This window comes from Aquarana catesbeiana, linkage group LG03 (genome assembly GCF_042186555.1).
Source record: "Aquarana catesbeiana isolate 2022-GZ linkage group LG03, ASM4218655v1, whole genome shotgun sequence".
Taxonomy (NCBI): domain Eukaryota; kingdom Metazoa; phylum Chordata; class Amphibia; order Anura; family Ranidae; genus Aquarana; species Aquarana catesbeiana.
The window spans coordinates 636,110,271-636,126,057 of NC_133326.1; the positions used below are offsets into that span (position 1 = coordinate 636,110,271).

Genomic DNA, 15,787 nt, shown 5'->3' on the forward strand with positions numbered 1-15,787 from the left:
GATGTAAAGGAAGGCTGTATTGTAAAGGGGTCCAATGTGATGTAAAGGAAGGCTGCATTGTAAAGAGGGGTGCTGTGGTGTAAAAGGGAGTGCTATGATGTAAACGGTAGAACTGATGATGTAATGTAAGGGGGTGGGGCTGTGATATAAAAGTTCCTGAGTTAAAGCACAAAAATGAGACTCGGACCTCTGCTGGATGACATTTTTAATGACCAGACCTCTGAGAATTTTAATTTAATACCCCTGGTATAGATCATTTAGCATCCATTGATGTCCCAGGTCTTCCACAATCATAACAATGCCCCTTGCAAGAGAATGTGCTTAGCACATCCTTAAATTGTTAGTTCAGAAAAAAATTCAAAGTTGAATTAACACCGGACACCCTCCCTACTCCCTAGGGCACTTTCTACTCACCTCCGGGGTTGCTGAACTGTCAGCATCCCATCAGCTGGTCCAGGGATTTTAAATCCTTGTTCTTCTCTATGCAGCACTTCTGGGACAGACTAGATCATATCTGATTGGTTAGCGCTGTCACAGTGAATTGATCTGGTCTGTCCTAGAAACACTGCATGCAGAAAAAGGAGTAGCGATTTCAAATTCTCAGACTGGTTGACCTGCTGCGTGGTGCTGATAGCTCAGCCAACCCAGAGGTAAGTCCAGAGGTGGGGAGGGGAGGGTGTCAAGTATTAGTTTACCTTTACTTTTTTCTGTACAGGTGAACTAAACCTTTAGAATAGGGATGGGCTTTATGTTCGGGTCAAACATGAGTTCGACTTAAACATTGGCTGTTCGCCCTTTTGCCGAATAGCGAACAGTTTTGGGTGTTTGCGGCAAATTCGAAAGCCGTGGAACACCCTTTAAAAGTCTATGGGAGAAATCAAAAGTGTTAATTTGAAAGGTTAATATGCAATTTATTGTCATAAAAAGTGTTTGGGGACCTGGGTCCTGCCCCAGGGGACATGTATCAATGCAAAAAAAAGTTTTAAAAACAGACGTTTTTTCGGGAGCAGTGATTTTATTAATGCTTAAAGTGAAACAATAAAAGTGTAATATTCCTTTAAATTTCGTACCTGGGGGGTGTCTATAGTATGCCTGTAAAGTGGCGCAAGTTTCCCATGTTTAGAACAGTCTGACATCAAAATGACATTTCTAATGGAAAAAAAATCATTTAAAACTACTCGCGGCTGTAATGAATTGTTGGTCCGGCAATACACATAAAAGTTCATTGAAAAAAAACGGCATGGGATTCCCCCACAGGGGAACCCCGCACCAAAATTTTAAAAAAATTTTTAAAAAAAAATGGCGTGGGGGTCCCCCTCAAAATCCATACCGAAAAGTCTGGTATGGATTTTAAGGGGAACCCCACGCCAAAATAAAAAAAAATGGCGTGGGGTCCCCCAAAAAATCCATACCAGACCCTTATCCGAGCACGCAACCTGGCAAGCCGCAGGAAAAGAGGGAGGGACGAGAGAGCGCCCCCCCTTCCAGAACCGTACCAGGCCACATGCCCTCAACATTGGGAGGGTGCTTTGGGGTAGCCCCCCAAAGCACCTTGTCCCCATGTTGATGGGGAGAAGGGCCGCATCCCCACAACCCTTGCCCAGTGGTTGTGGGGGTCTGCGGGCGTGGGGCTTATCGGAATCTGGAAGCCTTTAACAAGGGGGCCCCCAGATCCCAGCCTCCCCCTGTTTGAAATGGTAATGGGTACATTGTAGCCGTACCATTTTACAAAAGAAGTGTGAAAATGGTAACAAAAAAACAACACACACCGTGGGAGAAGTCCTTTATTAGAAAATAAAAAAATAAAACTGTCCCACGTAGTCCATTCACCTCCACCGAGGGACTGGGTGGCCCCACCCCCCTCTGACTCTACGAGCGAAGCCATAGGGATGTCCCTGTGCGTCAAAGGGGGCGGGGTCACCCAGCAACTACATCATTTGGCCCCGTTCACAGTTTTAAAAGAGCTGTCACCTGCGAGGACGCGTCATATGCAACGACACCATGTGCCTCCCATGGAGGCAGGTCTTCTTTATTTTTTTTTTCGGTCCGTCGGCGGAGGTGAATGGACTACGTGGGACAGTTTTATTTTTTTATTTTTTAATAAAGGACTTCTCCCACAGTGTATTTTGTTTTTTTTTACCATTTTCACACTTTTTTTGTGAAATGGTACGGGTACAATGTACCCATTACCATTTCAAACAGGAGGATCTGGGGGTCCCCTTGTTAAAGGGGGCTTCCAAATTCTGATAAGCCCCCGCCCGCTTGCCCAGTGGTTGTGGGGGTCCCCAAAGCACCCTCAAAGCACCCTCCCAATGTTGAGGGCATGTGGCCTGGTACGGTTCAGAAGGGGGGGCGCTCTCTTGTCCCCCCTCTTTCTGCGGCCTGCCAGGTTGCGTGCTTGGATAAGGGTCTGGTATGGATTTATGGGGGGACCCCATGCCATTTTTTTTTAAATTTTGGTGTGGGGTTCCCCTTAAAATCCACACCAGACCTGAAGGGTCTGGTATGGATTTTGAGGGGAACCCCACGCCATTTTTTTTAAATTTTGGCGCAGGGTTCCCCTTAATATCCATTCAGACCTTAAGGGCCTGGTATGGAATTTGGGGGGACCCCCACGCATTTTTTAAAAAATTTTGGTTCAGGGTTCCCCTGTGGGGGAAATCCCATGCCGTTTTTATCAATGAACTGTTATGTGTATTGCCGGACCGACAATTCATTATAGCGGCGAGTAGTTTTAAATAACTTTTTTTCCTTTAGAAATGTCATTTTGCTTTCAGACTGTTCTAAACACGGGAAACATGCGCCACTTTACAGGCATACTATAGACACCCCCCCCCAGGTACAAAATTTAAAGGAATATTACACTTTTATTGTTTCACTTTAAGTATTATTAAAATCACTGCACTCTAAAAACAGCCGTTTTTAAAACTTTTTTTGCATTGATACATGTCCCCTGGGGCAGGACCCAGGTCCCCAAACATTTTTTAAGACAATACCATGCATATAAGCCTTTAAAATTGTCACTTTTGATTTTTCATGTTCTTGTCCCATAGACTTTGACAGTGTTCGCATGTTCAACAAATTTTTTGTCTGTTCGCATGTTCTGGTGTGAACTGAACAGGGGGGTGTTCGGCCCATCCCTACTTTAGAAGTATACCCAATGTGGTTGGCATTTCCCTGAAAAATGCTTTTTGTCATAATGCTTCTGGCAGGGTGTTTCTGTAACAATAAATTTCGCAAGCCCCTTTACATAGTGTTCTTTGTATTCTTCATGGCAACTTTATGTAATATAAATGAAAAGGAGTTTAGTAATTTTATGTCATATGGCAAATGATAAAAAAGCAGCCGCCCGAACAGGGACTTGAACCCTGGACCCTCAGATTAAAAGTCTGATGCTCTACCGACTGAGCTATCCGGGCCTCAGTAAAAAGTACTGTCACCTGACTAACCATTGAACTCCACCTCATTGCATAGAGTAGTAACTAGACTGCAAAATAGAGTGACAATTTACATAAGTAATTAAATGTAGTTGATAATAGGTAATGGGAAAATCTGTTCAGGTTTATTTGGCCAAGGCTTTTGGGAATCTTGTTAAAAAATTTGGCAAACCTGAATTTAATCTCTTCACCTCTAGAGCAATTTTTTTCATTTTTTGGCTATAAAATTACCTAAAACCCCCAGATTATTATGCATTTTCTGAAAGCAGAGGTCTTGTAGAATAAAGATAGTAGTTGCAATTTTTTCTTATGTCGCAGAATTTTTGTGCAGCTGTTTATGAAACACATATTTTCTGGAAAAAATATATCTATCTATTATGGGCAAGGATGAAACAAGAAGGAGGTGCTGTGTAGTGCATCCCTACCCTAATCTGTCCGGTCATCTCCTACTCTGTCCATTCTTAAGCCGCGTACACACGATCGGACTTTCCGACGGGAAATGTTCGATGGTAGGCTGTTCGCGGTAAATCCGACCGTGTGTATGCTCCATCGGACAAATGGTGTTGGGTTTTCTGCAAACAAATGTTGGCTAGCAGGTTTTAAAATTTTCTGTGGACAAATGTGTGTTGTCGGATTTTCCGAGCGTGTGTACACAAGTCCGTCGGACGAAAGTCCAAAGTACAAACACGCATGCTCAGAAACAAGGACGAGTAAGAAGTGGTCAGTCTTGTAAACTAGCGCTCATAATGGAGAATTAACATTCATGACGTGGCAAATTATGAAATCTGGAAAATGCAGCGCCCATCCTCTTCTTCTTTAATGGGATAATAATGAAGCTGCTTTGCTGATGATACTGATGGAGTTGTTGCAAACGAATTTTCAAAGGCTTTTTTTCTAGTGATATCAAGAATAATATTATTATGCTTTTTTTTCTAGTGATATCAAGAATAATATTATTATGCTTTTTTTTTTATTTGGGCAAGTTACCACAACACCATTTTCCTGACACAGCATGACAGCATATACATATGGGTAGGCTCCGGCCCCTGCCCTATATCAGGACAGGTTATACTATAAAAGTAGGTCTCCTCCCTACCCGAAGCATTCTCTTTTTTTTCCCTCACTGCTACAGCCTGTTATGCTATTGCTGAAAGCAGAATTTTTATTTTTCCCTCACCTTTGCTTGACGCTTCTGGCCAGGCCACACAGGTTCAAGCCTCTGTTGAAGCTCCCCACTGTACAGGCAGACATGAACGCCTATATGGGGGAGACCCCCCCCACCTATATGGGGGAGACCCCCCTCCAGGATCCAGGAAGCAAGGGGGGTGAGGGCATCTGGTCTCTAGGCATTGCTCCTTCATCATGATGCTATGGATGGACATTCATTGGACTTTCTGTTTGGTCATGAAGCCTGCAGGTGGTAAGGCACCACATGGTGCACAAATCAATAATATTCAGTTACTGTTGCAAGTATGTTGTTAAGCTTGTATCTCTGAAAGGTTGTGGTTTGTGTCTGCAATACTGCTAATGCTGATAGCAGGTGTGCTGTGCTGGGCTGAAGCTGAGCAAAGCCTGGCCCTACAGGCTTGACTTATTGTCTGCAGGTATGCTGTTAGTTTGCATTTCTAAAAAGCATATATCACACATGCGAATCTTGCTGGCTGTCCATAGGGCCACTCTGTTTACTAAGGTTTCACAGCTTGAAGTCTGTGTCTGCAGTATTGCTAATGCTTAGACTGATAACCAGTGATATTGGGCCCTTTCCTATGAATGCAGGGCCTGGCCCTGCAGGCTGGGCTCACTGTGTATTGATGCTTGGTTGTGGTATCATCATTGGCGATACATGTGTCTAAGGTAGGTTAGCCTGCTAGTGCTAATTGTCGGATGACTATTAATTTGTGCTGCGTGCCTGTGATTACATTAACTCTACAGTATGAATGACTGCTATGTGCTTATTTCTATGCATTTACATGCTGACCTTGGTGCTAAAATAAAAGTCAGGATCTTCTTAGTCGCATTTCCGTAGTACTTACCTGTAGCAATATGTAAATTGCTTGTGTTAGTTGTGTTACCCCCACAGAAAGATATGTGGTTTGTAGTGGTTACTACTGATGGCAAATACTCCCAGGCATGACTCCAGGCTTTCAGCTCATCTGTGGACCAGTAGCAATCAGCCTTCCTAGAGACCAGCAACTTTAACTACGGTAAGGGCAGGTAGGTATATGCTATATTCTAAAAGAGTGCACGTTATGGGCATATTGAGTGTAAATCTCTCCAGCCCTCAACACCAACACCAGTCAACCTGCTTCTGCAACAAGGGACAGGCCCTCTTCAGCCCTGAAGGAACCACTATGTATTTAACAGCCAGAAGAGGCAGATGCAGATCAAGAAAACTCTACAGTAATCATAGTGGTCTGGTGGTAACTGGTGTGTCGGCTAAAATGCAAAACCAAGTTGCAGACCAGAGGCAGTGACAAATGGGCAGAGACTGAGAAGCCCACAGTCATTAATGGTTCCATACCAAGCCTAATCAAACAACTGTGTTTATTTAAAGGCAACCTCTTCCTCAGAAACATTTGACCAGGGAGTCTTTATCAGACTGGCCAGATGGGTCAGCCTTAGTTTGCTTCTGGGAAATTGCTATGGCAAGTTGGCATATCAAAAGCAAAAGGTGGATACTTGAACCCCGTCCAAACTGACTGTGTGGAACTCAGGTATACTAAGCTATTCAAACAAAGTCATCTAAAGAGTACCTCTGCCTCAAAAGCAGCCAGCCAAACAGGCTTCATCAGATTAACCAAGGGTGCGATTCTTCCAACAGAAGAAACAATATCCTTTGCAGAGACCCTGGGACAGAAAATAAAGCCAGAGATGAAGAAGGTTCATACTACTGTTAAGTAGTGTTTTGTGACCTGCGACTGAGCTCACTTCAGTAGCCAGACTGTCAGGACCCCAGACAGGATGAAAGCAGAGCTCTGGTCAGTGATAAACTCTCTGGAGTAGCCAATGATGCAGTTCAGCCACTGTAGATACAAGACTGTGTGCTGTTTCTCCAGGAATCATTGTGGTCAGTGAACCCCTATGGCTCATCCCACAAGTAAACACATGCCACTTTAAGTCAGAGTGGTGACTCTTCAAGCCGAAACTGGTGATATCTAGAAGGAGGATTAATCCCTTATGTTAATCGCCAATGACCAGAGGATAGCCAAAAGGCAAAGCAACGAATAATAAATGACGGGTTAAACCTGGGAGAACTATAGCGGAGAATAAAGAATCAATAATCATCTTTATTTGCCTAAAACCAAGTTGCCCAGTAGGGTCAGCTGACAAAGTGATGTGTAAATTTGAGCTTGGGATCCGTGGGTCATGTGCATTAAGAAAACCGATGGAATTTTCATTCCTCTCTGCCAATTCATTGCATTCCCTCCATGACGCATTAGAGCACAAGGGTTGTGACTACATGGTAATTTAGTCAAAAGTAAGACTTGAATAACCAGCAGAAGTATGAGGATCCAAAATTACATAGACCATCGTTGCAATTAATCTCTCCGTCAGTAAGGCTTGGCCTCCAAAAATCACACCCCATGATTTTCAAGGAGTATCGTTCATAGTGGTGCGACTCCAAGTTGCAGTGACTTCAAAGTAGTCCCTACACTACTTTTGACCCCACTGTGATGTACTTGGGGCCATGGACATCAAGAATACACAGGCATTGATTCAAGTCGCATAGAAATCGCAGTAAAATTGCACAAATTTTGGGTCGCAATAGTGGAAACCTAGGCTAAGACTGTAGATGGACTTTAGACCTAGCAAGTTGCATAATCGCATGGTTGCATAGTGAGTGAGGTTGAGGATAGACACAAGTCGATCAAGTCCAACCTATGTGTGTGATTATATGTCAGTATTACCTTGTATATCCTGTATGTTGTGGCTGTTCACAAGTGTGTGTGTGTGTGTGTGTGTACTGTATACACACTTTGAGATGCCCATGTTTCGGCAAGTACCTTCGCTTGGCCGTTAGAGTTCACTAAGAGCTTATCTGGCAGACTGTGACCTTTCCACAAACTCCGGGCATTTCCTGGGATATTGGGTCCAGTAGGGGCCGACTTGTGGGAGCAAGGACTTCTGGTGAGCCTTGTTTGGGCAACAGACTGGCACAAAGACTTCCAGGTTCTGGGAAGAGTGTCCTAGTACAGACTCTGATCAAGTCGGGAGGAGCCATGATCTAGAGACCAATTAGTCTCATTACAACAATGACCTACTGGGAAGCATTTCTGAATCTCTGAAAAAATACAATAATGTTACCCTCAGAGAGAGCAACAGTATTAGTATCTCACTTGAACAAATAGCTCTTTCCCATTGGTTGCATCCCACGGACACAAGAGGGATGAAGTAGCCTGTAGTAACTCATGTGGTCCGAAGGGCTCAAGGGAAGGTTGACAACTGTATTAACTGGTTTTGTAGTAAGGAAAGACTTACTTCCTGCACCAGGAACAGTGACTCAACAGAAGAGACAAGTCCCCTTCTGAAAGGCAACAAAAAGAGCCTCAACTATGCTGCAAAAACTCAGCAAACTGGGGAAGGCCTATCTTTGCTGTCAAGAATGAATGCAGAACTAGTCAACTTCTGTCAGAGGTATCTCCCAGTCAGGTCTACCAGCCCATTGGGTAGGGTTTCTAGAACTTACTGCCAGGCGTAAGGTACAAATGCCGTTGGATGACAAAGGGATAGTCTCCAAACCAACAAGCCGATTAAGGGATCGGCAACAAGTAAGGCTAGCAAGATATTGGTCTGACAGTAATCTGGGTGCCTTCCAGGAGGTGGAAGCAGAGAAACTAATGACAGCCAGCTGGGTCTGCAGATTAGCCAATATGTATATTGAACAAACCTAATAGTCTCCAGGATCCTTATCCGGATTCGCAGGTGCTCGTTGGTGATAACAATAATGGCCCTGTGGCTTGCAGGCCATGATATACGCGGGTACAGTCTCATCCTATTCTCCTTCCGGGGGTCCAAAACCTCATACAGCGTGGCCAACAGTATCTTCCAAATCCATACAAGTTATATCTAGATGCTGGAGACCAAGAAGTGGAGGTCTCACCTTTAGTGTTTGAAATCCTATGGAGGTCAGAGCGCCTGCTCCAGACTTCAAGTACATTAGATACGAGAAAAACCTACAGAACTAAAATGATGGAATTCTCTGTTCCTTGCTGTAAGGATTGAATTGTATACAAGTAAGCCTAGAGATGGCATTAAAGGATACGTGAAACTCAGTCATGTCCTCAGTTTCTGGGATCCAGTAACGGTTGCATATCTTGGCAACCAATTCTGAAAGACCTGGGCAGATTATTCTTTCCTCCATGGGGTCTTCTAAATAGTGTGGGACACATTGTCTCACTCTTCATTTAGAGGGATAAGACATCCTTAATATGGCCAGTAACACGGAATAAGTATTTTGTACGGCTAATAGGTCTAGAAGGATCTAGACATCCAAGTGTCAAGCTATAAACTACCTTGTTGCTGAAATTATCAGGCAAAATGGCTCTAGTCTCTTACTCAACACTATACAAAGGTTGGTATCTTTTGCAATCTGGGTTAGAACATCGCCCTTCTGGCATATCCAAACTAAAGTTTTTGAAGTACCACAAACATTGAAAATAGATTCATAATTGAAGTGAGACATAGAATTGGCCCTTCTTCAAGGAGCAAAACGATAGGCTTATCAGGCCTAACAACATCAAAGGACAAGCACTGTCCAACGAAGACAATCGCAGGGGTGCGGATCAAGTCAGTCAAAGGGCTTAGATGGCTAGGACAAATCTATCAGATAAGGGCAGAGACCACTCTTCCAAACTAACTGCACATCCATGGATGGAACTCCAAAGGAGTCCCTCCAGAGTTAATATGTAAACTACGACCTAGTCTACATTCAACAGGCTGGGGGTGCATTCTTGTGGACCCAGCAGCTTTAACCACAATACATCTCAGTCGTTAGTGGGGATAGATATAATCCTCAACTTAAACACTTTAGCAGTACCCACCTTTGTCGCCTGGTGAGCTGGTACATCCCATACGTATATGTTGTCATGCTGTGTTAGGAATGAGGAAAATTTTATACTTACCTAATGGTAATTTTCCTTTCCTGATGCAAGCATGATAGCATATAGGTCACTCCTGAAACAAAAAAAAAAAAAAGAGGGCTTTGCAGTGATACTAAGTTACGAGAATGCTGCGGGCAGGGAGGAGACCTATTCTTATAGTATAACCGGTCCTGAGAAACCGGTCCTGAGATAGGACAGGGGCCGGAGCCTACCCATACGTATATGCTGTCATGCTTTGCATCAGGAAAGGAAAATTACCATTAGGTAAGTATAAAATTTTCCTCAATCCCGTAGTTTTTATGATCAAAGATACAACTATGTTGGTGTTCCTTGTCAATTTTACATTGTATTTTTTAAAATGTAACTGCCTACTCCCAAACTGTCATTTGAAGTAGAACACCTAGCCAAGTATTATTCTACACTAGCAATGAGCTTCGAGTTCGAGTCGAACTCATGTTCGACTCGAACATTGGCTGTTCGCAAATTCGCCGAACAGCGAACAATTTGGGGTGTTCGCGGCAAATTCGAATGCCGCGGAACACCCTTTAAAAGTCTATGGGAGAAATCAAAAGTGCTAATTTTAAAGGCTAATATGCAAGTTATTGTCATAAAAAGTGTTTGGGGACCTGGGTCCTGCCCCAGGGGACATGGATCAATGCAAAAAAAAGTTTTAAAAACTGACGTTTTTTCAGGAGCAGTGATTTTAATAATGCTTAAAGTCAAACAATAAAAGTGTAATATCCCTTTAAATTTCGTACCTGGGGGGTGTCTATAGTATGCCTGTAAAGGGGCGCATGTTTCCTGTGTTTAGAACAGTCTGACAGCAAAATGACATTTTGAAGGAAAAAACTCATTTAAAACTACCCGCGGGCCGGCTATTGCATTGCCGACAATACACATAGAAGTTCATTGATAAAAATGGCATAGGAATTCCCCAAAGGGAAACCCCGAACCAAAATTAAAAAAATAAAATGATGTGGGAGTCCCCCTAAATTCCATACCAGGCCCTTCAGGTCTGGTATGGATTTTAAGGGGAACCCCGCGCCAAAAAAAAAAAAAAACGGCGTGGGGTCCCCCCAAAAATCCATACCAGACCCTTATCCGAGCACGCAACCTGGCAGGCCGCAGGAAAAGAGGGGGGGACGAGAGTGCGGCCCCCCCCTCTTGAACCGTACCAGGCCACATGCCCTCAACATTGGGAGGGTGCTTTGGGGTAGCCCCCCAAAACACCTTGTCCCCATGTTGATGAGGACAAGGGCCTCATCCCCACAACCCTGGCCGGTGGTTGTGGGGGTCTGCGGGCGGGGGGCTTATCGGAATCTGGAAGCCCCCTTTAACAAGGGGACACCCAGATCCCGGCACCCCCTGTGTGAAATGGTAAGGGGGTACTTACCCCTACCATTTCACTAAAAAACTGTCAAAAATGTTAAAAATGACAAGAGACAGTTTTTGACAATTCCTTTATTTAAATGCTTCTTCTTTCTTCCTTCATCTTCTGGTTCTTCTGGTTCTTCCTCCGGCGTTCTCGTCCAGCATCTCCTCCGCGGCGTCTTCTATCTTCTTCTCCTCGGGCCGCTCCGCACCCATGGCATGGGGGGGAGGCTCCCGCTCTTCTCTTCTTCTCTTCTTCATCTTCTTCTCTTCTTCATTTTCTTCTCCGGGCCGCTCCGCAACCCATGCTGGCATGGAGGGAGGCTCCCGCTGTGTGACGGCGCTCCTCGTCTGACAGTTCTTAAATAACGGGGGGCGGGGCCACCTGGTGACCCCGCCCCCTCTGACGCACGGGACATGACGGGACTTCCCTGTGGCATTCCCCGTGACGTCACAGGGAAAACCCGTCAAGTCACTGTGCGTCAGAGGGGGGCGGGGTCACCGGGTGGCCCCGCCCCCCGTTATTTAAGAACTGTCAGACGAGGAGCGCCGTCACACAGCGGGAGCCTCCCTCCATGCCAGCATGGATTGCGGAGCGGCCCGGAGAAGAAAATGAAGAAGAGAAGAGCGGGAGCCTCCCCCCCATGCCATGGGTGCGGAGCGGCCCGAGGAGAAGAAGATAGAAGACGCCGCGGAGGAGATGCTGGACGAGAACGCCGGAGGAAGAACCAGAAGAGCCAGAAGAGCCAGAAGAACCAGAAGAACCAGAAGATGAAGGAAGATAGAAGAAAGAAGAAGCATTTAAATAAAGGAATTGTCAAAAACTGTCTCTTGTCATTTTTAACATTTTTGACAGTTTTTTAGACAGTTTTTGACAGTACCCCCTTACCATTTCACACAGGGGGGGGCCGGGATCTGGGGGTCCCCTTGTTAAAGGGGGCTTCCAGATTCCGATAAGCCTCCCGCCCGCAGACCCCCACAACCACCGGCCAGGGTTGTGGGGATGAGGCCCTTGTCCTCATCAACATGGGGACAAGGTGTTTTGGGGGGCTACCCCAAAGCACCCTCCCAATGTTGAGGGCATGTGGCCTGGTACGGTTCAGGGGGGGGGGCCGCACTCTCGTCCCCCCCCCTCTTTTCCTGCGGCCTGCCAGGTTGCGTGCTCGGATAAGGGTCTGGTATGGATTTTTGGGGGGACCCCACGCCGTTTTTTTTTTTTGGCGCGGGGTTCCCCTTAAAATCCATACCAGACCTGAAGGGTCTGGTATGGAATTTAGGGGGAACCCCACGTCATTTTTTTTTTTTTTTTACATTTTGGCCAGGGTTCCCCATAATATCCATATCAGACCTGAAGGGCCTGGTATGGAATTTAGGGGGACTCCCACATCATTTTTTTTTTTTTTAATTTTGGTTCGGGGTTCCCCTTTGGGGAATTCCTATGCCGTTTTTATCAATGAACTTCTATGTGTATTGTCGGCAATGCAATAGCCGCGGGTAGTTTTAAATGAGTTTTTTCCTTCAAAATGTCATTTTGCTGTCAGACTGTTCTAAACACAGGAAACATGCGCCCCTTTACAGGAATACTATAGACACCCCCCAGGTACAAAATTTAAAGGGATATTACACTTTTATTGTTTGACTTTAAGCATTATTAAAACCACTGCTCCTGAAAAAACGGCCGTTTTTAAAACTTTTTTTTGCATTGATCCATGTCCCCTGGGGCAGGACCCGGGTCCCCAAACACTTTTTATGACAATAACTTGCATATTAGCCTTTAAAATTAGCACTTTTGATTATTCATGTTCGTGTCCCATAGACTTTAACGGTGTTCGCGTGTTCGAACTAACTTTTTTCCTGTTCGCATGTTCTGATGCGAACCGAATAGTGGGGTGTTCGGCTCATCCCTATTCTACACTTTTTTTTTTTTTTTTTATTGTGCATTAAGAAATGTCCACTCCTAAACAGGCGTGAAGGGGGGGGTGAAAAATGATAGACACTATGAACTATTTCTGGTGCAGAAGGACGACAAACTAAAAAAAAAACTACTAAATTTTAATGACAAGGATAAAGTTAAAATGATATAAAAAATATTTTTTATTGAGGACTCCCCAATGTCATGATTTGTGCATGAAGTGTCCTTGTCCACCTTGCTGCTTCTAGAGGCAACATCAAGGTGGACAAGGGCTGTCCATGCACCAATCGTGGCATTGTTCAGCCTTTGGGGAGCCCTCAATATAAAATAGAGTTTTTATATCATTTTAATCTTTTATGCACCTATGTATTTTAACTTTATTATTGTCAATACAATTTGGTAATGATATTTTTAGTTGTTTGTCCTTATGCACCAGAAAAAGTCCACAGTGGCCACCATTTTTCTCCCCTCCTTCCCTCCTGTTTTAGGAGTGGTGATTTCTTTATTTAACTTTGTCCTAGCTTTGGACATTTGTTAGCTTGAACATCATACAAAATTATAACAATTAAACTGTTTAAAAAAAAAAAAAGTATCCATCTAAAGAAAAGTTAAAAGAAAAAAATAATTGGCAGCGGTGGGATTCGAACCCACGCCTCCAGAGAGACTGGAGCCTAAATCCAGCGCCTTAGACCGCTCGGCCACGCTACCACATGAAATTGAATGCTGAAGAATATATGTAGAAAAAAACAAAACAATGCCCATTGTATATCTCATTTATGTAATATAATTTAGTTTACTGCTGGGTGCTGGTACTGATGTGCACTATTGGGCACTGTAGTGGCACTAATGAGTTGCACTGATGGTACTGTAGTGGCACCAATTGGCACTGTAGTGGCACTGATAGTACAGATAAGCACTGTGGTGGCACAGATGGGCACTGGTGTGGCACAGATGAGTACTGGTGTGTCTCTGGTGGCACAGAGTAGCACTATTGGGCACAGTTAAAACAGTATAAACTTACAGTTTGACACTGGATCGCTCTCCTCTCCACTCGCGCTGTATCGGTGTGAGGAGAGTGTTGAACCCCTGATGACCCTGCTCTTTTTACATTTGTGTCATCGCTCCGTCATTGGACGGAACGATCACGTGGTAAAGGGCCGCGTTCATTGGCCCTTTACTGTGATCCGTGTTGTGCCGGGTCCCATAAGCCCGGTGAGCACGGATGTTCCCATGTGCGCGTTTCTGGGAGGACGTCAACGTACGCCCTCCCAGAGTTATCAAGCCACACTGTAGCCGTCATTTGACTATAGTGCGGTCTAACTGGTTAACCGGTTCCCAACCACCGCATGTAGATATACGTCGACAGAATGGCATGGCTGCGCAAATGATCGTACCTGTACGTCCCTTTGAATTTGCCACCGTGCCATCGCGTGCACGCCGCCGGCAGCGCGCGCACCCACCGCGAGCTCCGTGAGTAGTGAGCAATTGTCAGTTAAAGCAACGCAGTGCCTAATCGCAAAAAGTGCTCTGGTCTTTGGCCAGCCAAATGGTCCAGGGCTGAAGGGGTTAAAGTGTATTTTTTTTTTAAATTGCATTTGAAAGACCGCTGTGCAAATACAGTGTGACATAAAATATTGCAAAAAAAATGCCATTTTAGACTTCAGGGCCTCTGCTAAAACAAAATATATAATGTTTGTGGATTCTAAGTGATTTTCTAGCAAAAAATACAGACTTTTACTTGTAAACAACAAATGTCAGAAAAAGCCAAGGTCAACAAGTGGTTAAATAAGTTACATTCCAGCTCAAGCACAGCTGAGAGAACATGCAGCAGAGTGGCGCAGCGGAAGCGTGCTGGGCCCATAACCCAGAGGTCGATGGATCGAAACCATCCTCTGCTAGGTGCCTTTTTTGTTTACAAACTTTTATTTGAGAAAAAAATTGTGATACAAAAATGAGACAATATACGATTTCAAGAGAAATGTATACATCATAACCAAATGTAAATTAATAAAAATATAAGTCCTACAAGTCTTTTGACTTTTCTATTCTCTCAATTGTACCTTAGCAAGCTGGATTTGCATGTTATGTTTACCTGCCTTTTTCTAGCTCATAAACGTTGGTTCATAGATTCATAAACATTGCATTTTAATTAATTTACAGTTACATGTTCAGTCGCAGTTTACAGTAAAGGCTCATGCACACCGGTGTTCTGCCAACTCGCCAAAATCTCCAACCATGTCACTTCCGGTGACTTTCCAACAACAGTAATTGCAGATTTCAACGACTTGGCTGTTTTCACAGAACACCAGCAGCATACACACTACAGAACACGACGGGTTGTCTGTTTTCACAGAACACCAACTAAGGAGCAAAAAAGTTGTTGCCGCCTTGGAGGCGGCCATGTTTCTGGTTACTAGCGGGTGGACTAACAATTTCCACTCATTATATTGTGTTCTGTAGTGTATATGCTGCTGATGTTCTGTGAAAACAGCCAAGTTGTTGAAATCTGCAAATAATGCTCCTGGAGAGTCACCGGAAGTGACGAGGTTGGAGATTTTAGCGAGTTGGCTGTTTTGGCAGAACACCGGCGTGTGTATTTTTTGCACAGGATCTTTCTGCCAACAAAAAGTTGTCCATACGCTGTACACATGTAACATATGTACTAACGTTTTCACTTATATATCGTACATGGACCGTACTGGCCACCACCGTTGCTGCTCAGTGCCTACATGTAAATATCAACAATGCAGAAAAGGTAAAGAGGCACGCGTGAGTCTTGCAGCCGGGATCAAGCAAGTCAAGCTGCACCATTTTATTATCAATGATTTCATGGCTAATTTTGTCAATGCTGCATCCTAGCTGACATGGAATTATACAAAAGTACCTAATGCAAAAAAAAGGCAAAAGTATAAAGAAAGCACACATACAGCAATCACAAACTGGCCACCACCCTTTTCCCGGTTTTT

The 15,787-nt window shown here is 44.3% G+C and overlaps 2 non-coding genes across 2 annotated transcripts; both read right to left on the reverse strand.

Annotated features, from left to right (window-relative positions):
* Positions 1 to 3,346: 3,346 nt before the first annotated feature.
* On the reverse strand, positions 3,347 to 3,419 carry TRNAK-UUU (transfer RNA lysine (anticodon UUU)). The gene has a single exon. It is a non-coding gene; the product is annotated as a tRNA-Lys (tRNA).
* A 10,028-nt stretch (positions 3,420 to 13,447) lies between these two features.
* On the reverse strand, positions 13,448 to 13,529 carry TRNAL-UAG (transfer RNA leucine (anticodon UAG)). Its single transcript has one exon. It is a non-coding gene; the product is annotated as a tRNA-Leu (tRNA).
* Positions 13,530 to 15,787: the final 2,258 nt, after the last annotated feature.